This window comes from Nerophis ophidion, linkage group LG29 (assembly GCF_033978795.1).
Source record: "Nerophis ophidion isolate RoL-2023_Sa linkage group LG29, RoL_Noph_v1.0, whole genome shotgun sequence".
NCBI lineage: Eukaryota > Metazoa > Chordata > Actinopteri > Syngnathiformes > Syngnathidae > Nerophis > Nerophis ophidion.
In genome coordinates, this window is record NC_084639.1 from 25,075,733 (window position 1) to 25,099,788 (window position 24,056).

Sequence of the window (24,056 nt, forward strand, 5' to 3'; positions counted from 1 at the left end):
GTCAGCAAGTAAAATCTGGGGCAATGTTGATTTTTATTGACCTTTTTTTTCCAGGTACAGCCTCCAATTTTATGTTTGACACCATGGATTGAACTTTCACAGTATCATGTTAGACCCGGTCGATATCCATTGGTTTCGGTTCCCCTAGAGGGAAGGGCGTTGCCCACATGTGTGGTTCTCTCCAAGGTTTCTCATTCTCATCATTGTCACCGACGTCCCACTGGGTGTGAGTTTTCCTTGCCCTTATGTGGGCTCTACCGAGGATGTGTTGTGGTTTATGCAGCCCTTTGAGACACTAGTCATTTAGGGCGATATAAATAATCATTGATTGATTGACTTCTCAGGCAAAACTTTTCCTTTCTTTGGTTTTTCAACAGCTTTGGCCAGGGCAGCAGTAATGGCATGAAGGCGTTCTGTTCGCTTCTTCTTGTGGTTTTCTAGCGGCACGTAGGCGTTCTCATCGACATTCGTCGTAAAGCCAACTCCGCACATTTTGTAGTTTTTTTGCGTGGTCTCCTGCTACTGTCCTTAAAGTTGCTAAGTGCCAGGAAAAGCGCTACAGAACCTCTTCAGGCCATGACAGAGGTGTCGAACCATCCAAAAAGTTATGAAAATAATTGGTTGAAAGTTACTTAATGCTGCTTTAAGAGTGGAATCTAATCTTGCTGCCGTCCAGTCTTTCAACAGTATTTACGCATTTTATGTGTAAAAGGGCACACGCGGTAGAAAATGGATGAATGGATAGAGTATTGTGTTGGGTTTTATTTCTAATGTCAGTTAGGCTTTGTGTCGTCAATTTTCTCGCTCTGTGTTTTTGTGTTCTGTCACAATTTTTTCGTGTGATTATTGTTGCTTTGTTGATGCCTCTGGCTTCTCTCTAACACACGTGCACTCTCTCTCTCTCACACACACACACACACACACACGCACACACACACACACACACACACACAAACACACACACACACACACACACAAACACACACACTCACATTCTTGTATTTGTTACTTTCTTGAGAACTCCGAAAAATGTCTTCCTCTTCAGGACCACCATTTCTCGATATACAAAGATGTGTATTTACAACATTAATAATATATACATATGATGCAGATATAAAAAAATTTGTTGTGAAAAATGAGTGGGAAATTCACAAGAAAAAGATCACAATTCCACAAGAAAAACGTTGAATTCTGGCAGTTTTATACTAAAAGTTGTAATATTACTCAATACAAGTGAGCATTTTATTAGAAAAACTGAACATTTGTGAAATGTTATGATAAAAGTTGGAATTTTTCTCAATAACTAGCCGTTTTACAAGAAAAACCTTTACATTTTGTCAATTTCATGAATAGAGCCGTAATTTTACTCGACAAAAGTTAACATTTTATCAGAAAATGTAAAAATGTTGGCAATATAATAATTGCATTCAGAATTCTGCTTGGTAAAATTATGACAAAAGTCCTAGTTTTAATAAAAAATATATATCACTTTTACAAGAACGACAAACCCATTATTATAACTATATGACAAATGTCACTATTTGACATTAAAAATTCATAATAGTACATAAAAAGTCATAATTTTATGAGAGAATATTTAAATTTTACAGGAGCCGAAAGAATATGAGAAATCGTTCCCAATTTTAAAAGAAAAAAGTCGACACTGAGAAAAAGCCTGCTTTTAGTTTTTTTTTTTTTTTTAAATTGCTTTAATCTTGGGCTTCACGGTGGCAGAGGGGTTAGTGCGTCTGCCTCACAATACGAAGTTCCTGCAGTCCTGGGTTCAAATCCAGGCTCGGGATCTTTCTGTGTGGAGTTTGTATGTTCTCCCCGTGAATGCGTGGGTTCCCTCCGGGTACTCCGGCTTCCTCCCACTTCCAAAGACATGCACCTGGGGATAGGTTGATTGGCAACACTAAATTGGCCCTAGTGTGTGAATGTGAGTGTGAATGTTGTCTGTCTATCTGTGTTGGCCCTGCGATGAGGTGGCAACTTGTCCAGGGTGTACCCTGCCTTCCGCCTGATTGTAGCTGGGATAGGCGCCAGCGCCCCCCGCGACCCCGAAAGGGAATAAGCGGTAGAAAATGGATGGATGGATGGATGGATGCTTTAATCTTAATTATTTACCTCAAGTTATTACAGTATGTCTTTATATATATATATATATATATATATATATATATATATATATATATATATATATATATATATATTTATTTCTTTAGTACATTTTGGCCAAAAGGGGTGCATTTCAATTCCGTACACACACTTGTTATTTCATATGTTGACCATAGGGGAGCACTTTTAAAACAGACACACGGTCGATTTGAAAAGAGCCGACGGTCCGAGGGAGCGGCAGAGCAAGCTGCAGTCAGGCCCAAGATGGCGGCGGGTCACTTTTCAGCGCCTTCCTCCACTATATATATATATATATATATATATATATATATATATATATATATATATATATATATATATATATATATATATATATATATATATATATATATATATATATATATATATATATATAAATAGGGCTTCACGGTGGCAGAGGGGTTAGTGCGTCTGCCTCACAATACGAAGTTCCTGCAGTCCTGGGTTCAAATCCAGGCTTGGGATCTTTCTGTGTGGAGTTTGCATGTTCTCCCCGTGAATGCGTGGGTTCCCTCCGGGTACTCCGGCTTCCTCCCACTTCCAAAGGCAGGCACCTGGGGATAGGTTGATTGGCAACACTAAATTGGCCCTAGTGTGTGAATGTGAGTGTGAATGTTGTCTGTCTATCTGTGTTGGCCCTGCGATGAGGTGGCGACTTGTCCAGGGTGTACCCTGCCTTCCGCCCGATTGTAGCTGAGATAGGCGCCAGCGCCCCCCGCGACCCCGAAAGGGAATAAGCGGTAGAAAATGGATGGATGGATGGATATATATAAATATATATATATATATATATATATATATATATATATATATATATATATATATATATATATGTCCCTCATATTGAAGGTACTTTTCCTTGTTGATGTCTCAAGAAGGTTAAAATACAAGAACACACACACACACTACCGGTGTGTACACATTTCCTCAGGAGAGGCGAACTTTTTTAATTATCTTGAATAATAGGAATACTTGTCCAATTGCCTCGTAGACATAGCTATTATATTTCCTACTGTGAAGAAAAATACCAGTGCACAAGCTTTGTAAAGTCACAGGTTAAGTCCCTTACAATCCTGCAACAACATCACATGGCGCTTCATCGCAGCGACCCTGACTCGGCCCACGCAGATACCGCCAGCAAACCTTTACAATTATTTTCAACTATCACTGCACAACTTGCACGGGCCAAGGCCGGCATGTGTTGTGCCAGTCTTAAGGCCACACGACCCTCTCTGTTCGGCTGCAGACTGAGCGTGTGCGGAATGAGTGTTTGATAACTGGTCAGAGCTAAATTCATAAAAACAGCCGTTCCATAGCTCGGAGCTAACCACTGAAAATATGGAGGCGAGTCGTCCAGACATGCCCGTGTTTCTCCTTTTGCTACATGTGGAAATCACACTTAAATACCTTGAAACAGTGTTTTTCAACTAGTGTGCCGTGAGATACAGTCTGATGTGCCGTAGGAGATTATCTAATTTCACCTATTTGAGTTAAAAATATTTTTTGCAAACCAGTATTTATAGTATGCAAATTATTTGTTGTTGTTTAGTGGTCGGTGTAACCGTGTAATACTCTTCCATATCAGTAGGTGGCAGCCGGTAGCTAATTGCTTTGTAGATGTCGGAAATAGCAGGAGGCAGCGTTCAGGTAAAAAGGTGTCTAATGCTTAAACCGAAAATAAACAAAAGAAAAGAAAAAGCATTGAAGCTCAGGGAAGGCTATGCAGAACGAAACTAAAACTGAACTGGCTACAAAGTAAACAAAAACAGAATGCTGGACGACAGCAAAGACTTACTGCAGATCAAAGACGGCGTCTACAAAGTACATCCGATCATGAAAAGACAATCAACAATGTCCCAGCAAAGAGGGATGAAAAACAACTGAAATATTCTTGATTGCTAAAACAATGTAGATGTGGGAAATATCGCTCAAATGAAGCTGCTACAGGAAAATACCAAAAAAAGACAAAAAGCCACCAAAATATCGCAAGACATGGCACACAGGAAAACAGCAAAAAACTCTAAATAAGTCATTCTGTGGAAATAATTCCGGAAAAAGGTCAACCAAAAATCACTCCAAAAAAATAGGAGGAAGCAACTAACAAAAGAAGGAACTACAGTAAAGTTGTATCTAATATAAAAAATAACATAAAGCGCTCCAACAGGAAGAAAAAAAAAAGGGCTGTATATATATGTATATATATATATATATATATATATATATATATATATATATATATATATATATATATATATATATATATTTCTTCAAACTTATTATGATTAAAATTCCAAAAAATGATTCTGGCAAATCTAGAAATTCTTTAGAATCAAATGTAAATATTATTTCAAAGTCTTTTGAATTTGATTTAAAATTTGTTTTCTGTAAAATCTAGAAGAAATAATGATTTATCTTTCTTAGAAATATAGCTTGGTCCAATTTGTTATATATTCTAACAAAATGCAGATTGGATTTTAACCTATTTAAAACATGTCATCAAAATTCTAAAATTAATCTTAATCAGGAAAAACTACTAATGATTATCCATAAATTATTATTTTATATTGTTCAAAACTATTCGAATTAGCTAGTTTTTCTCTTCTTTTTTTTGGTGGAATTTTGAATTTTAAAGAGTCGAAATTGAAGATAAACTATGTTTCAAAATGCATTTTAATTTTTTTTTCTGTTTCTCCACTTTTAAACCGTTCAATTAAGTGTTTTTTTCATCATTTACACACACATATATATATATATATATATATATATATATATATATATATATATATACACAACTAAATACGGATAAACAAAAATTACTCAATCAATGAGGAAGAAAAGGAATTTAGAAAAACACCAAAAACTCACCAATTAGGTTGGACGAAAGCTAGGATAACAAAGGGCGCTCGAAGGAGGAAAAAGTAAACTCAAAATTACAGCAAATTATTTCTCGATCCAAAGAAGAAAAGCAGGAAAAAAGCAAGACGAGGATATGGGCACGGACACTAGAAAGACACGTAAGCACGAGACGATCTGGCACAGGAGAAGAGGAGACATGAGCTTAAATAGGACATGATGGTGAAAACAATCAAGGGTCAGGGATGACGTCAGACTGGTGACACAAAAGGAAGGACCCGGGATCTGGAACAAGAGGAGTTGTTTTTCAAAATAAAATATGCAACACACAAGACAGAAAACAAACAAGACAAGACTTGCCTCACCGCGGTGTGACAACAATAACTTTGAGACAAGAGCTATAGTGATGCATGCTTCGTTATGCTTTAAAGTCATATCCAACAATTGCGACAACAACTTTTACCGTCAACTGAGTTTCTTTTTTTAATGATTTCTGCTGGTGGTGTGCCTCCCCATTATTTTCAACGCAAAAAATGAGCCTTGGCTCAAAAAACGTTGAAAAACACTGCCTTAAGAGAAAGCCATTGCAGCTATTTGGGATACAACACTTCTCAGACGGCAAGAGAACGTTCCAATCTCCAGGTCAGCAGTGATTCTATTTTCCGATTCTTCTTGTCCATTTGTCAAAGGAGAGACAACGAGAATGCGGGCTCCCTTGTATGTGCTAAAAAAAGGTAGCGTGTGCGTTGTTTTACCTGGTCGTCAAGGGAAGACTACGGAAAACATTGAATGCTTTTGGACTGGCAAAGCAGACTATCAGTTATTGTCTGCCATGTATATCGCGGACTCAACGTCTAGATCCAGAGGAGGGGTCACCAACGTGGTGCCCGCGGGCACCAAGTAGCCCGTAAGGACCAGATGAGTCGCCGGCTGGCCTGTTCTAAAAATAGCTCAAATAGCAGCACTTACCAGTGAGCTGGCTCTATTTTTTTAAATAGTATTTATTTACTAGCGAGCTGGTCTCGCTTTGCTCGACATTTTTAATTCTAAGAGAGACAAAACTAAAATAGAATTAGAAAATCCAAGAAAATATTTTAAAGACTTGGTCTTCACTTGTTTAAATAAATTCATTTATTTTTTTACTTTGCTTCTTATAACTTTCAGAAAGAAAATTTTAGAAAAAAAATACAACCTTGAAAATGATTTTAGGATTTTTAAACACATATCCCTTTTTACCTTTTAAATTCCTTCTTCTTCTTTCCTGACAATTTTTAATCAATGTCCAATTAAATCTATTTTATTATAGTAAAGAATAATAAATATATTTTAATTTAATCCTTCATTTTAGCTTCTGTTTTTTCGACGAAGAATATTTGTGAAATATTTCTTCAAACTTATGATTATAATTGAAAAAAAATATCCTGGCAAATCTAGAAAATCTTTAGAATCAAATGTAAATATTATTTCAAAGTCTTTTGAATTTGTTTTAAAATTTGTGTTCTGTAAAATCTAGAAGAAATAATGATTCATCTTTGTTAGAAATATAGCTTGGTCCAATTTGTTATATATTCTAACAAAATGCAGATTGGATTTTAACCTATTTAAAACATCAAAATTCTAAAATTAATCTTAATCAGGAAAAACTACTAATGACTATCCATAAATTATTTTTAAAATTTTTTTCAAAAAGATTCGAATTAGCAAGTTTTTCTCTTTTTTTTTTTTGGTTGAATTTAGAATTTTAAAGAGTTGAAATTGAAGATAAACTATGTTTCAAATTTTTTGTTCCTGTTTTCTCCTCTTTTAAACCGTTCAATTAAGTGTTTTTTTCATCATTTATAAAAGGAATGTTCAACGGAATGACAGACAGAAATACCCATTTTTTTATATATACCAGTATATAGATGCATGTTTTAAAAGTAAATTTAGCAAATTGGCTATTTCTGGCAAATTTTTTTAAGTGTGTATCAAACTGGTAGCCCTTTGCATTAATCAGTACCCAAGAAGTAGCTCTTGCTTTCAAAAAGGTTGGTGACCCCTGGTCCAGAGTATATAAAGTCACCTAAAAGGAAAGGCCAATGAAGGTGAAGGCAAAAGAGTGAGGAGTGTCCTGACCAGATACATAGATCCCTAGATTTATTGTTGTCAAATGTTTTTTATTAAAGATTTGATTAATTTATGATGTCTCAGGTGTGATTCACTACTAGGGGCCACACAGCACACTGGATTCCAGTTCATTGAAATACCACAACACTGGATATTGTTCAGATAAGTTACATTTAAGAAGTTGACCAGAAAGCAACACTGGAGGTGACTAGGACGTGCGTATGGATGTTCTTATTCAAACGGGGATAGCAGGTCCATTCTATGTGTCATACTTGATCATTTTGCGATGTTGCCATATTTTTGCTGAAAGGATTTAGTAGAGAACATTCACGATAAAGTTCGCAACTTTTGGTCGCGAATAAAAAAGCCTTGCCTGTACCGGAAGTAGCAGACGATGTGCGCGTGACGTCACGGGTTGTGTGGCTCCTCACATCTGAACATTGTTTACAATCATGGCCACCAGCAGCGAGAGCGATTCGTACCGAGAAAGCGACGATTTCCCCATTGATTTGAGCGAGGATGAAAGATTCGTGGATGAGGAAAGTGAGAGTGAAGGACTAGAAGAAAAAAAAAAAGACAGGGCAGTGGGAGCGATTCAGATGTTATTAGACACATTTACTAGGATAATTCTGGAAAATCCCTTATCTACTTATTGTGTTAGTAGTGTTTTAGTGAGATTATATAGTCGGAGGGGTGTGGCCACGGGTGTTGTGACCGCCCGTGTCTATGAGGGAAGCCACGTTTCTCAACGAGGCGAAGCGAAGGCAGCCGTTGGGGCCGGGCTGAGCTTTTTTTTCCCCTCCTCCTCGGTGGAAGCATCCCTCGTTCGGTGGCGGCCGGTCGGAGGAGGCAAGAGAGTCGCAGCTGCCTCTTTGACAGGTGCACGAGGAACGACGTAAGCTCCGCTCATGTCTACGGTTTAAGCCGACCTACTACCACAATTTTCTCACCGAAACCTGCCGGTTGACATGTGATCCGGAACCATGTTCGCTTGACCGCTCTGTTCCATAGTAAAGCTTCACCTTCGGGAATGTAAAGAAGGAAACACCGGCTGTGTTTGTGTTGCTAAAGGCAGCCGCGATACACCGCTTCCCACCTACATCTTTCTTCTTTGACGTCTCCATTATTAATTGAACACATTGCAAAAGATTCAGCAACACAGATGTCCAGAATACTGTGTAATTATGCGATTAACTACTAAAATGTCCGCTACAATCTGTGACATCACGCGCACGTCATCATACCGCGACGTTTTCAACAAGAAACTCCGCGGGAAATTTAAAATTGCAATTTAGTAAACTAAAAAGGCCGTACTGGCATGTGTTGCAATGTTAATATTTCATCATTGATATATAAACTATCAGACTGCGTGGTGGGTAGTAGTGGCTTTCAGTAGGCCTTTAAAGGACTGGACAAGGTTAGGTGGGATTTAACCTGAGTAACCTTAGTGTAGAAGGGGCCTAAATGTTTATTTTCCAGTTTAAGACTTTTCCCAACACAAGAAAACAAATGGACTTTTGTGTATGAACACATTTCACTATCAGGTGAGACACTACTAGACCAGAACTGGCGACCATGCCTATGATTGTGAGCATGATGGCGTCTGTGCCCAGTGGCAAAATGTGTGTGCACTCTTTCCGTGTGATGGATATCCCTCTGCCAGATGGCGAGCTCCCGTTCAAAAAAAAAAAACCTTTCAGGCAACGCGAGGAGCGAACCTCTTTCTTCCCGCCAAGGTCAGCGTCAGCAGGAAGTCTGAAACCCGCGGACGACTTCCACAGCTGACAGTTCTTTAATTGTCACCTCCTGGAAGTGATAAGGCTCTTGCGAAAAGGGGAGCGAGGTCCGGCTCTATCTTGATGGTTCTTCTGGTGAGTCTTCTTAATCTTGATCTTTGTTTGGGCCCAAGAAGTAATTATTTTAAAGCATGGGGACATTCTTTTAATGGAATTCCAGAGTACTGTGACAACTTAGGTCAGCAGGGAGATGACTTCTAAAAGTCCAGCTCAACTGGACCAAGATTTGTTCATGTAGTCCAGGGGTCGGGAACCTTTTTGGCTGAGAGAGGCAAAAAGCCAAATATTTTAAAATGTATTTCTGTAAGAGCCATATAATATTTTTTTTTAACACTTAACACAACTAAACGTGTGCATTTTTAAGTAAGACCAACATTTCTAGAGTATAATAGGTCTCTTATTCTTTGTAATAACATTGTTATTATGAAGCTAAGTGTAGAGGGGCGTGGCCCGCGGGCCTGCAGCGAAGCAGGGTGTGCCAGGACCGGCCTCGAAATCAGCGAGAGCTGCGTAGATGGCCCACCTGAGCCTTGTTATCTATTCACCTGTACCTCTGTTATAAGCAGCAGCCAGGAGGAAAGATGGGGTTGGGGCTGGAGCCAGAGCGCGAGCGAGAACGAAAGAGAAAAATACAATTGCTAGAAAGCAACTGAGAGACTTATTGAAAAATAAAACAATATTGTAACCCTGAAACGGGCTCTCATGTCGGTGCTTGGTGGTCTGAAGAACCCCCAGGAGGGCAAGCCCCACACTAATCAATAATAAATAAATAACTTTTTAACGCAACTTCTTGAACAGGTGCGGTAGTAAACGGATGGCTGGACTAAAAATGCATGAGAATGTTTTATGTTTTGAACATTATTTTTTAACACTTAGTACAAGTGGAATTATTCATTACTTATCCTGTTAAGCAATGTCAGCTCAGATTTATCCGAGAGCCAGATGCAGTCATCAAAAGAGCCACATCTGGCTCTAGAGCCATAGGTTCACTACCCCTGATGTAGTATATACCAGACATGTGCAAAGTTCTATTTTCAAAATTGCTACCGTATTGTACGGACACTGGCTCATTGAAGGAGTCATATATATATATATTTTTTTTTTTTTTTTCTAGTTGTAAAAGACTTCTTTGTGGTCTACATAACATGTAATGGTGGTTCATACGTCCTGGGCATGGCTTTAAAGTGCATTCAGCAGTGAAAGCTCCTCTATGGGTTCTTGGGGCACTAGGAGGTTAACCCCTGTACTACTGTAACCCCAGGTGGCCCTCGGCAAAGGCCAAGTACCTGACTGCTCCCTAGCCAGGGATACGGTGAAGACCTCAACGGCGGAGCAAGCGGAAGACGGTATATTTTAAGAACTACCACAACGGCAGAAGAAGGCTGCAGCAGAAAAGGGTCCCAAGTCGTCTTGGAATCCATTCCACTGGCCCGTGACCCGATTCTGTCAAGGATTGTGTGGTGACTGTCTTTGCACCAGTAGTAAATTAAGTCACGCAAAGGCATCATCCATAAAGGGAGGATCGTCATACTCGTTCGAGTGACCACCGATGAATGGTGGTTCTTCGGTCAAAATGTTGCATGGATTATATTTTGCAGATAATCTTTAACCTGCTTTCTGACAGTTGCTTTAGGATGTACCGTTCTGTGGGCGGTACTGTTTTAATGACATTCAGTCTTTACCTCAATCAATAACAGAGCAGCATCTCCTCATCTGTGGCTCACCCGTGCAATAACGCTGGAAATGTATCCCGTGAAAAAACGTCCGATTAGAGAAGTGAAGCTGCATTTTTATTTGCACTTAATCTTTGTTGACAGTTTATATAAGAAACGATTACCTACTTTGAGTATGTTTGCGTTTTTCTCCATGCTTATTGTATTTCCTGCACTCTTATTTTGTGGTTTTCCTTTTCTAGTCCCCACACAAGTCTTCTGCTTGTAATCAACACTATTTAATTTGTGCGGGCGCTTTCTTTCTTTGTCAGGGCTTTCTGTTACGCTCGGGTCGCATGACAGCGATGACTGGTGTGTTACCAGGATGCAGAAAGTCCAGGGGTGTTAGAATAATCAAGTATATATATTATCACACAACTTTAATATGCTTAAATTCCGTCGCTTTAGTTATTAGATACTGTGCTTCAGCTGTACTTTTTTCTATCTGTGCAAGGACAAAAAACTTATTGTCAGTGGGGTGGTCTCAGCTGCAGATATTATCTTTGTTTTAGCCTGCTTACAGCCAAGGACTTCAAGTTAGATAAGACGACAGCACGCAGACAAAATGGAGACAAGGCGAAATCGCAAGGCCCCCAGCACATTCCGTCACGTATTGCACGTCCTGGACCTGCTTTGCATGATATATGTGACCACTCCTTTAGGGGTCGGCCTCAGTGATGTTGACTGTGGAACTCCTGAATAAATAAAGGGACGCAGGAGCTGAAACTTAGAGCGAAGGGTGAGACTGTGACTAAGTGTGCAGCTCCATGCATTCTCCTCATGTGCTAAATGGAACCCTGTCTCTGCATGTTTCCTTGCTTCTTGTCTGATTACTAGATGCCATCAGTGTTCGAACCTGACAGGGGGCAGTGTGCAGGTTACAGTATTTAATGTAGAGATTTAAAAATAAAGGAAATGCGAGGGCACCTGGGAGTGCGCTGAAGCATCGGGAGACTATGCAAAACAAAACTAAAACACGCTACAAAAATAACGGAATGCTGGAACACAGCAAAAACTTGCACGCAATATGCGCTGGAGGAGAAGCGTCTACAAGGAGTACATTTGTACATAAAAATCAACATGTTGGAATAAACCAAAATAATCAATTGGAATTCCATAGAATTTCAATTTTGATGAGATATTTTACAGACAATAGGGCGCACCGGATTATAAGGCGCACTGCCGATGAATGGTCTATTTTTTTCTTCTTTTTTTTTCATATATAAGGCACACCAGATTATAGGACGCATTAATGTAGTCATATTTTATTTATATTTTTTTCAATAACAACATGTAATGGTGGTTCTTTGGTCAAAATGTTGCGTAGATTATGTTTGACAGATTATCGTCAAATTGGTTTCTGACAGTCGCTTCCGGGTGCGCCGTTTTGTGGGCTGTGCTGTTTTAATGACAATCAGACTTCACTTAAATCCATAACGGAGCAGCACCACCTCATCCATGGCTCTCTAGTGCAATAACAACATCCGATCAGAAATCTCTAATAACTAAAGTTCCTTGAGTGAATAATGTAAACTCACTACACCGGTATGTTTTAGCTCTTCATGGTGAGTTTACTGACGGATATAAGTAAGAACTTTACACTACTTTATATTAGAAAATGGCAACAGCAAAGGATGACTATGCAAAAATAACAAACGGAATGCTGGAACACAGCAAAAACTTACGCGCAAGATGCACAAAATGGTAAGTAACCACATGTAATGGTGGTTTTATATATGATGTTTTACAGATCATTTTCAAACCGCTTTCTGATGGTCGCTTCAGGATGCGCCGTTTGGTGGGCGGTCTTATTTACGTGGCTTGCCTTTGGCAACGTCTTCTCACCCGTCATCTTTTTTGTTGTAGCGGTGTAGCGTGCAAGGATGGGAGTGGAAGAAGTGTCAAAAGATTGACTTAACTGTTTCAATGACATTCTGACTTTACTTCCATCAATAACGGAGCAGCATCTCCTCATCCGGAAACAACACCACCAGAAATGTGTCCTGTGAAAAACAGTCTGACCGGAACTCTCTAATAACTAAAGTTCCTTGGGTGATTAATGTAAACTCACTACACCGCTATGTTTTAGATCTTTCATGGGAAGTTTAATGACAGATATAAGTAAGAACTTTACACTACTTTGTATTAGAAAATGGCAACAGCAGAGGATGACTATGCAAAAATAACAAACGGAATGCTGGAACACAGCAAAAACTTACGCACAGGATGCACGAAATGGTAAGTAACCACATGTAATGGTGGTTTTATAGATGATGTTTTACAGCTCATTTTCAAGCCGCTTTCTGACAGTCGCTTCAGGATGCGCCGTTTGGTGGGCGGTCTTATTTACGTGGCTCACCTTTGGCAGCGTCTTCTCACCCGTCATCTTTTTTGTTGTAGTGGTGTAGCGTGCAAGGATGGGAGTGGAAGAAGTGTCAAAAGATGGAGCTAACTGTTTTGATGACATTCAGACTTTACTTCAATCAATAACGGAGCAGCATCTCCTCATCCGGAAACAACAACACCGGAAATGTGTCACGTGAAAAACAGTCCGACCGGAACTCTCTTTTAACTAAAGTTCCTTGGGTCAATAATGTAAACTCACTACACCGGTATGTTTTAGTGCTTTCATGGAGAGTTTACTGACAGATATAAGTAAGAACTTTACACTACTTTATATTAGAAATGGCAACAGCGGAGGATGAATTTCACATAAGAAGATAGAGACAAAGAAGAAGCTTATCAACTATGGGACCACTTTCAGGATTAATGCAGATCCCAAATACAGATCAGCAGGTACCAGAAGGCAAGAAACGTTACTTTTGCATAATATTGCGAAAGAAAACGCCCGATAATATGTCTTACCTTATACACACACTACAATAATACTCCTATGTTGAAGCAAATCAAACGGTGCGGCTCCATAGCTTACCAAAGTCATACTAAAACATTTTGATAGATTTTTGAGCGTTGTGTGTAATGTTCTGTAATTTCAATGGAACATATAAAATGTTGGTGTTGTTTACTTAAGTCATATTGCCATCATAGTGCAGTCTACACTTATCTCTTATGTTTGACTGCCATCTACTGGCCACACTTATCATTACACCATGTACCACATAAAATAGCTTTGAAGTGGGTAAGCTCAACCAAACGTACCCCTTACATTATGCGCAGCACGTTATAAGGCGCCTTTTCGAGAATTGAGGGGGAAAAAAGTATTTTAAGTGTGCCTTATAGTCCGTAAAATACAGAACTAATTGAGTGTGTAGTGGAAAAGTTGGGCCCGAAGGTCAAAAAGGGTATGAACTCCTGATGTAGACCACAAGAAACATTTGTAATAGAAAACAAACATACCGTATTTCCTTGAATTTCTGCCAGGGCGCTAATGAATTTAAAACTTCTTCTCACTCCGGCGCTTACCAAAGGCATGCGGTAAATTTAGGCCTGCGCTTATAAATTTGAAAGTGATGTAAGGATACCATCATGAAAAGCCAATTTAATAAAAAAAACTTTATTATGGTCTAACATTTACTTATAAATGAAGTCCATGCGCCGCTCCTTCTGATCAAAAGCATCGATAACTTGTTTATAAAAGTCTTCCTTATTTTTCTTCAGTTTTATAAGTCTCTCTGTCTCGATGGAGATCTTCCTTTATTACCTCCTGCTTAGATTGAAAGTCCAGTTTAGAAAACGGTTTTATTTTATATATGTAATCCTCCATGTTAAAAGTGCAAGCAAGAGGAAAAAATAAACGACCGCTCCTCACTCTTGCTGCTTGTTGTCACTTCTTCTGCAGCCGAGTAGTCGCAAGAAGGATCACTAGCGCCCTCTACCACCAGGAGGCGGGAGTCATTTAATGACTCATATTTGACACACACAGCTACGGTATATTAATAAAACATAGCTGCTTACTGTTCTTTTCAGCATATTCAATAGCTTGGACCTTAAATCCTACTGAATAGCTCTTAATCTTCTTCCCTTTATGCGATTTCAAATGATTGAAATCAGCCTCCTCCATTTTGAAAATGATGACAGATGAAATGTCACTCGTGACGTGACGAGTTTGACCCGGTGGAAATTCTAGGCGTATGCTAATTATTTGGCGAAACGAGCTTGACCCGGCAGTAATTCTAAGCAGGCACATACTATTCAAGGAAATACGGTAATACGACCCCGTTAAAAAACACAAATAAAGTAAAACAAATAAAAATATCATGGACCTGGTTCACAGGTGACAATCACCTCCCCGCTCGTTAAAAAGTGAAGCTGACACGTTCGGAGTGACAGCCCCCCCCCCCGCAGCCCTTCAGGTCAAGATACACATCAAGAACCTTTTCTGGAAGAATCATTACCATTTAGCCTTTTGCCATCTATTCCCACAACCAACCGACGAGTGGGAGAGCAAGAAAAAAAAAAAAAAAAAAAAACGCCTCCCATTTTTCACCACCAGAGACCTTTGAGGTCTAATTGTGACATCGCTCATAAACGCCGTCTCGTGCACACCCGAGGGGAAGGGGAATATGAGCTTGTGAGCCCAGGATCAAGAAAGGATCAAAATCGGTGACATTTGGAAGCTGGATGGATAATAAAAGATGACCAATCCCCTTTTCGAAGGGGAGCTGAAGACTTTTACACACTGGCTGGGAAATCTACCACACAATTGCCACTTTGCAGCCGTATTACAAGATCCTGGGTGTCTATTTTGTTTCAAAAAACATCAGAGGAAGAGGAAACACCCGCCTGACAGTGACAATCGCTTCCAACACAACAAGGCAGGAAAAGCGAGTGTCCTTGCTTCACAGCACACTGCCGTGTTCGCAAACATTTCAGAAGGTGGAAAAATTGCCAGGTTGTGTTTGTCACACGGTTTATTTATGATTAATAACATGTTAATTACACTTTAAAGAGAACATAGAAATCGAAAAAGGTAAAACTACAATAGACCAAATATTTTTGCTGCACAAACGAATGGGACAGGTTTGTGGAAATTTTAGACAAAATGATGTTATGAACCAGTTATGGTTAATAACATGCTAACTACACGTTTATAACATAAAACCAGACAATGTTGATAACTTAAAAACTATATTGTTAGCCTAAAAAAATTTCGCAGCACAAATGAGCACAATTGGGAGATTTTGACATAGTTGGGCTTCAGGTGTGATTAATAACACGTTAATTACACAATAACATAAAACCGTTAAAAATTGAAAACTTAAAAACTAATGGTTACGACAAATATGTGCAGCAGAAATGAATGGGACAAGTTTTGGGAGAGTTTGACATAGTTGGGTAGGTGGACCGGGGTGGGGGGTCTAATTATGAGTATTAACACGTTAATTACACTTTAATTAGAATAAAGAAATATAAAAATGTAAAACTATAATAGTTACACCAAATATTTTTGCAGCACAAATGCAGCACAGACAAATTGGACAAGTTTGGGGGGATTTTGAAATGTTTCTTTTTACTTGTGTTTATAAATGTATTTATGTATTATTTTTTGGGGGGGTGGGGGGGTAGTTATGATTAATAACACATTAACTACACGTTAATAAAATAAAAAACATAAAACGTTAAAAACTTAACTATAATAGTTAGATCAAAAATGTTTGCAGCACAAACAAATGGGACACGTTTGTGGAGATTTTGACATAGTTGGGTGGGTGGACCGGGGTGGGGGGTCTAATTATGAGTATTAACACGTTAATTACACTTTAATTAGAATTCAGAAATATAAAAATGTAAAACTATAATAGTTACACCAAATATTTTTGCAGCACAAATGTAGCACAAACGAATTGGACAAGTTTGGGGAGATTTAGACATTTTTATTTTTACTTTTATTTATTAATGTAATATTTTTTGGGGGGGGTGGCAGGGTTGGGGGGGTTAGTTATGATTAATAACACGTTAACTACACGTTAATAAAATAAAAACCATAAAACGTTAAAAACTTAACTATGATAGATCAAAAATGTTTGCAGCACAAACAAATGGGACACGTTTGTGGAGATTTTGACATAGTTATGTTATTAACCATTCATGTTTAATAACAGTTAGTTATGTTAGTTATGATTAATAACACGTTACTTACTCTTTAATAACAAAGCCGTAAAACATTGAAAACTTAATATCTATAATATTCAGACCAAAATGTTTGCAGCACCAATGAATGGGACACGTTTAGGGATATTTTTGACATAGTTGGGCTCTAGTTATTATTAATAACACATTCATTACACATTGATAACATAAAAAACCTCTAAGAAATTGAAAACTTCAAAACTATATTAGTTCGTTAGTCACATACTTTGCGGATTGTAACGCCTGTTCGGCATTGTGGTACCGGGTTCGATTCCCTCGAAGAACACAACAAAGGTAGGATCTAACAAATGTATCAACAAAAGGTGAGCTCTGAACAAAAACACTGGAGCTAATAAAAAGGGAAACAAAATACGCTAGCGTGAAAGCTAGGAAATATAAAGAACTAAGACTTGGCATGAAGGCATAAAAAGTAAAAACAAAGATGATTAGCATGTGAGCTAAAGATGACTAGGTGGCTGAGCTAATGAGCTAGCGAGAAAAAGCATACCTGACGTTACGTTGCGTGAAAACAAACTAGAGTCCCAGAAAGAATAAACAGATAGGCAGGCTCATAAAGGGAAGGTGATTAGCAGAGAACAGGTGTGCAGGAACAGGGAGTAACAGCTGGAACTAATAAGTAACCATGGTGATGGACTAAACGGGAAATAAACGGATCAAACGGAGAGTGAGAACAAAGACGGAAAAATAAACAATAATATGTGAAGATCCGAGTCACGGATCGCAACACGGATTGTGAATGCAGTTCGATACGTTTTAATGGACACAGTCAACCCCATTTAACCCTTGTATTATGTTGGAAAAAATGACATTGATTATGTTGCGGGTCGTTTTGACCCGTACTGTGTAAATGTTCTCAAAACAGTCAAGAAAACAGGTTAAACCAATAATTTTATTTTAGGTTATACAAAAAATTAGAAAAGTGACATACAATACACTTTTTTTCCAATTGTATTATGTTAAGGGTCAATTTGACCCATTTCAGTTTTTGTGTTGATCAAAGTACTGGTTATCCTTTCTTTTTCTTGCTGAAATCTGGTGACTTTTCCTCATCTAGGGTCATGAACTGGTGTGAAAATCTGGACACTTTGTTGTGTAGTGGAATGTTTGTGCAGAGTTTGTATAAAAAGATGATGTTGCGAGTCATTTTGACCCAGGCGCTTTAATGTGGTTAAATAGCTGTTCAGATCCAAAAATAAACATGTCTCCTTGATGTACTTTTTACTTTGATGTACAATTGTTTGTATGTTGATTGTCTCTGAGACCCAGAGCCAGGTGTGTGAAGAGAGGGAACTTTCTCACACTTGTCCTTGTCTCCTCAGATGTCATTCTTCTGGAGCTCATTTTTGGTGAGTTTGTCAAAGAGATGACATGAGAACAATGACAAGGACAAGTGTGAGAAAGTTCCCTCTCTTCACACACCTGGCTCTGGGTCTCAGAGGCAATCAAAATTGTGCATCAAAGTAAAAAGTACATCAAAGAGACTTGTTTATTTTGGCTATTTACTCACATTAGAGTGTCTGGGTCAAAATGACCCGCAACATCATCTTTGTATACAAACTCTGCAAGACATTCCACTACACAACAAAGTGTCCAGATTTTACACACCAGTTCATAACCCTATATGAGGAAAAGTCAACAAATTTCAGCAAGAAAGAGAAAGGATAGCCAGTACTTTGATAAACACAAAAACTTAAATGGGTCAAATTGACCCTCAACATAATAGAAGGGTTAAGGATGCAAAGTCCACTTCATTTGTGCATAGGCGGCATTTCCACGGAACAGCGAGAAAGGTGAAAGACGCCGGATCTGGAATTGAACACTCCATGTTGAGTAAAACACCGCATCTCAAACTGAGCATCATCAACTTTGGACCGGGGGTGTGAGAGCTGGTTGGTTCTTTGCCGTCTGCTAATGAGCTATCGAGTGTGCTTTGGCGCCCAAATTGCAGCATACATCCATCAACCGCTCCTCGCCCTCGTTTGAATAACGCCTTGATTAAATGATCGCTTCTCGCAAATGTGTGGCACGGTTAAAAAAATGTCAAAAAAAAAAAATCAATCAAGGGCCGGCGATTTTGACGGCGAATAGCTCGTGGCTGTCAATCACCGACAGCTCAAATTGTTATGGCGAGTGTGTAGTCTGCTTTGTTTCTACTGTTCCCAGCCTATGGTCACCGGTGTGAGAAGCGAGCGTGCTGACTACTGTGCTAAAAGTACAGGCCGTATTCCTGAACAAATACACACAGCTCCAAGTGCTACACTAAGCCGAATAACCCCTTAAAGCAGGGGTAGGGAACCTATGGCTCTAGAGCCAGATGTGGCTCTTTTGGATGAATTCATCTGGCTCTCAGATAAATCTTAGCTGACATTGCTTAACACAGGTGGTGTCCAAAGTGTGGCCCGCGGGTCATTTTTTAACGGCCCCACGACACATTTTAAGAATACAATTTAAAAAAATGTAAAACATGAAAAGTAGTATAAAAGAGCAAACAGGTGAAATGTAACAATAAATTGTTGCAATGCTTACTCTTATAACACAAAGCTGCCATGCAGGCTGTTTCTTTCTTTAAAAAATAATAATGAATCAAAATCAATGTCATTTTGAATTATTGACTTATTCACAAGGCTTTGATTACATCACATTAAATATTCCACTTTGAGATTTTTTGGGGGATAATGTTGCATATTTTGTGTTTGCCATATAAAAAACTGAGCTGTTTTCTTGTTTTTTTTTTAAAGAAGGGCCTAAAACAAACAAACAAAACAAACAACAATAAAACTTAAAATTGACGGATATATCTGAAGTTGGTCTCGAGATTATTGTGCTAAAAGTAAACGGTAAATAAAATGTATATTTTATTTATTAACACTTTAATAAGTAGGACACTTTTGGATCCATGAATATTTTAGTGTGATTTGTTTTTAAGTGTCATTGCTCCAAAAATAATAATGAATCAAAATCCAAAATTAAGGCTCCAATTATTATATACTCTCAAATATTCCACCTAAAAAAGATATTGGGTGAAAATATTGCGTATTTTGTGTTTTTTCCATTTTTTTTTGTCTAATGTTAATCAAGATATTTAAAACTTGCATAATAATAAAAATTATAATACTGAATAATGACACATTTTTAATATTTTTTTTTACCAAAACCCTTTGGGGTCCCTGGGATCATAACTGAGTGGAGGCCTAAATGTATATTTTTTATACATATATTGTATTAGTTTTTAAAATAAAAATTATGAAATTGATCCCCCGCTTGCTCTGATTTTTCAGTGTGCGGCCCTCAGTGGAAAAAGTTTGGACACCCCTGGCTTAACACGATAATTATGAATAATTCCGCTAGTAATCACAGTGCTAAAAATACCGTTCAAAATATAAAACATTCTCTGATGGTGGCGGTACAAACAACTTTAAAACCCTTACAAATATGCGCCACACTGTGAACCCACATTAAGCAAGAAGGATAAACACATTTCAGGAGAACATCCTCACTGTAACACAACATAAACACAACATAACAATTACCCAGAACCCCATGCAGCGCTGACTCTTCCTGGCTACACCCCCGCTACCACTCAGCCCCGCCCCCCCACATCATTAGCCCCCTCTGTGCGTCGGTTGAGGTGGGCGGGGTTTGGTGGTGGGGGTGTGTATTGTAACACAAGGGATACTGGGTATTTTTTCTGTTGTGTTTATGTTGTGTTACGGTGAAGATGTTCTCTTGAAATGTGTTTGTCACTCTTGTTTGGTGTGGGTTCACAGTGTGGCGCATGTTTGTAACAGTGTTAAATTTGTTTGTACGGCCACCTTCAGTGTGACCTGTATGGCTGTTGGCTGTTGATCTAATAAACCGTTATACAACAGGCTACATATATGTTTCGACTTGAATGTAAAAATACACATAAATATAAAAAAAATAAGATTCACCTTAAAATTACATGTAAAACTGTTAGATTGTTAGTATGGACATAGACTTTTATATAAGAAGTTACATATTTAATGAAAGTTAATTACTGTATTTTTACATGAATTTGAAAGTAATTTGTGTCACACCTGTAAGTTTATGTCTTGGTTTTGGTCAGGTTATGTTTAGTTTTTTGGACATTTTAGTTCCGTCTTGGCACTTCCTGGTTTGTTTTAGTCTCCATGCCAACTCATTATTTTTCACCTGTCATGTCACGTCCTTGTTCTCAGCCTCACACCTGTTTTCACTAATGATCACGGCTACTTAAGTCACTCTTTTTCTTGTCTTCATTCTGGGATCTTCACACTCGCATACTGCACCTCCTTCATGCCCTCATCCATAGTTCCATGCCGTGTAAGTTTTTGTAATTATGCCATGTGCTAGTTTTGTTTATAGTTTATTATTATTCACGCCAATCGAGCAAGTGTTTTTGTTTCATGTTTGTAGTTTGCAGCATTTATGCTAGTCTTTTGTTTGTTCAGAGCCAAGTGTCTGTACCTCCTTGTGAGCGCCCTTAGTTTGTTTATTTTTTATTATAGTTTTAAATAAACAACCATGTACTCACGTCCACGCCTCGCTCGTGCTGATTCTCATCTGCGTCGAGGAAACAACCCACGTCCAAGCCATGTTGTGACAATTTGAGAAAACAGAAAATGATATGTATAATTAATTTGCTATTTTTCTGTAAAAAAATATAAAAATATACATAGTTTTTCATTACTGGCATATTACTTAAAATAACAGGTTTGTTTATTTACAGATAATGTCTTCAATTCTACAGTGTTATAACCTATTTATTTATTTTTTTAAATTACAGTAGAAATTTTGAGTAAATTAACCATAAAATTGAATTATTTTTTTTTACAGTATAGCTACATCCCTAGCTTGATTGATGTAAAATGTTCTTTATCATACTGTTTACTTTCACATGTCCATTAAATATTTAATTAATTTATGATGGCTCCAATGTGATGCCACCCGAACGCCTCCCTAGAGAGTTCCGACCGTTACAAATATGCGCCACACTGTGAACCCACATCAAGCAAGAATGATAAACACATTTCAGGAGAACATCCTCACTGTAACACAACATAAACACAACATAACAAATACCCAGAATCCCATGCAGCGCTGACTCTTCCGGGCTACACCCCCGCTACCACCCAACCCAACCCAACGGGGAAGACCCAGGACACGTTGGGAAGACTATGTCTCCCGGTTGGCCAGGGAACGCCTCAGGATCCCCCGGGAGGAGCTGGACAAAGTGGCTGGGGAGATGGAAGTCTGGGCTTCTCTGCTTAGGCTGCTGCCCCTGCGACCCGACCTCGGATAAGCGATTCACCACAATAGGGCCCCACAGCACATTAGATTCCAGTTCATTGAAATACCACAACACTGGATATTGTTCAGATAAAATCCATTTAATTTAAGAAATTGCACACAAAGCAACACAGGAGGTGACTATGACGTGCGAGGACAAGGTTAGGTGGGATTTAGCCTGGATAACCGTAAAAGGGAACGCAGCCACAAATGATGATACGCGGCAGATTGAGCGTGTCACACTGGGTTATCCAGTTGAAAAAGTTTTTCGGGGGAACTGATGGAAAAAAACGAAAAAAAAATGTCTTTGCTTTTGACCACCGGTTCACTAAAATACAATAATCAAATTCAGTTTGATTGCATGTAGCGGTAAACTGGAACCTACATGCTCAACAACAGACTGCCCTAACTCAAGAGGGAGGCTGGTCGCCATGGGAACAAGCAGGTATGGCCATGAGGCCAACAAATCGCTCCCGCAGCCAATCGGACGCAAATTACGCCATCTTTTTTTTTTTTTTTCCCACTACAAAGCCCGACGACATGTTACTTGGCAGTTTCCATGTCACGGAGGTGGCCGGGCTCGTGGCAGCAGCCGTCGCTACGGCAACCGAGCAAAGGGAGAAGGCGGGAACGCTGTGGACAGGCCGATCCGTGTTCCGCGTGCGCGACGAGGCCGGGAGGTGCGCAACGCCACAAGTGCGTCAGTCTGAGAGCTTCAAAAGAATATTTTAAAAAAGGAAGATTTGACCATAAAAAAATATATATATATATTTAGAAGCCTCCATTTAGTCCAGTTCTATTGGTTGTAATGACATCATAATGAAAGAGAAGAGGAAACAGTTTTAGTTTCTGGGTTAAAGTTAGGGAATTAGCTTTTTATAGAGCAACCATATTTGGTAACTAAAACACAATATTACAATAACCATGTGACAGCTCCCCAGCAACTAGTGCAGAAATAATTACAATAATGCAAATATTAAAAATATGCTATCAATAACGAAACCCAAAACCAGGGAAGTTGTCACGTTGTGTAAATGGTAAATAAAAAGAGAATACAATGATTTGCAAATCCTTTTTAACTTATATTCTGCAAAGACAATGTATTTAACATTCGAACTGGAAAAATATTAACTCATTTGGAATTAGATGCCTGCAACATGTTTAAAAAAAGCTGGCACCAGTGGCAAAACAGACTGAGAAGTTTGACGAACGCTCATCAAACACTTATTTGGAACATCCCGCAGGTGAGCGGGCTAAATGGGAACAGGTGGGTGCCACGATTGGGTATAAAAGCAGCTTCCATGAAATGCTCACTCATTCACAAACGAGGATGGGGCGAGGGTCACCACTTTGTCAACAAATGCCTGAGAAAATGATCCAACAGTTTAAAAACAATATTTCTCAACCAGCTATTGCAAGGAATTTAGGGATTTCACCATCTACTCTCAAAAGGTTCAGAAAATCTGGAGAAATCACTGCACGTAAGCCATGATATTACGGACTTTCGATGCCTCAGGCGATACTGCATCAAAAAGCGATAAAAAGGGACTCAAACCGGATTGACAAACTGATCCAGAAAGCCGGCCAAACTATTGGCACACAGTTGGAGGCGTTTGTGTCAGTGAGGGACAGGAGGACACTGGACAAACTGCTGGCCATCATGGACAATCCTGCCCCCCCACTCCACCAGACAAGTGAGGGACCGAGGAGTTCCTGCTCCAACAGGCTCTTTCAGCTTCGTTCCCACAGTGTTCCATTCAAGAACTCCTTCATTCCGCACTCCATCCAGCTGTATAATCACTCGCCATACAGCAATAGATATCTGTCTATTACCTGACACCTGACACATATACAGCTGTCACATATACGGTATTATTGTACATGGTAATTGTTATATACTGTATATATGATATAGACATAATATATATCTGGATATATAATATACTGTACATATATTATGTAAATATTACGTTCATAGGTTTTATTCTACAAACCCAGTTTCCATATGAGTTGGGAAATTGTGTTAGATGTA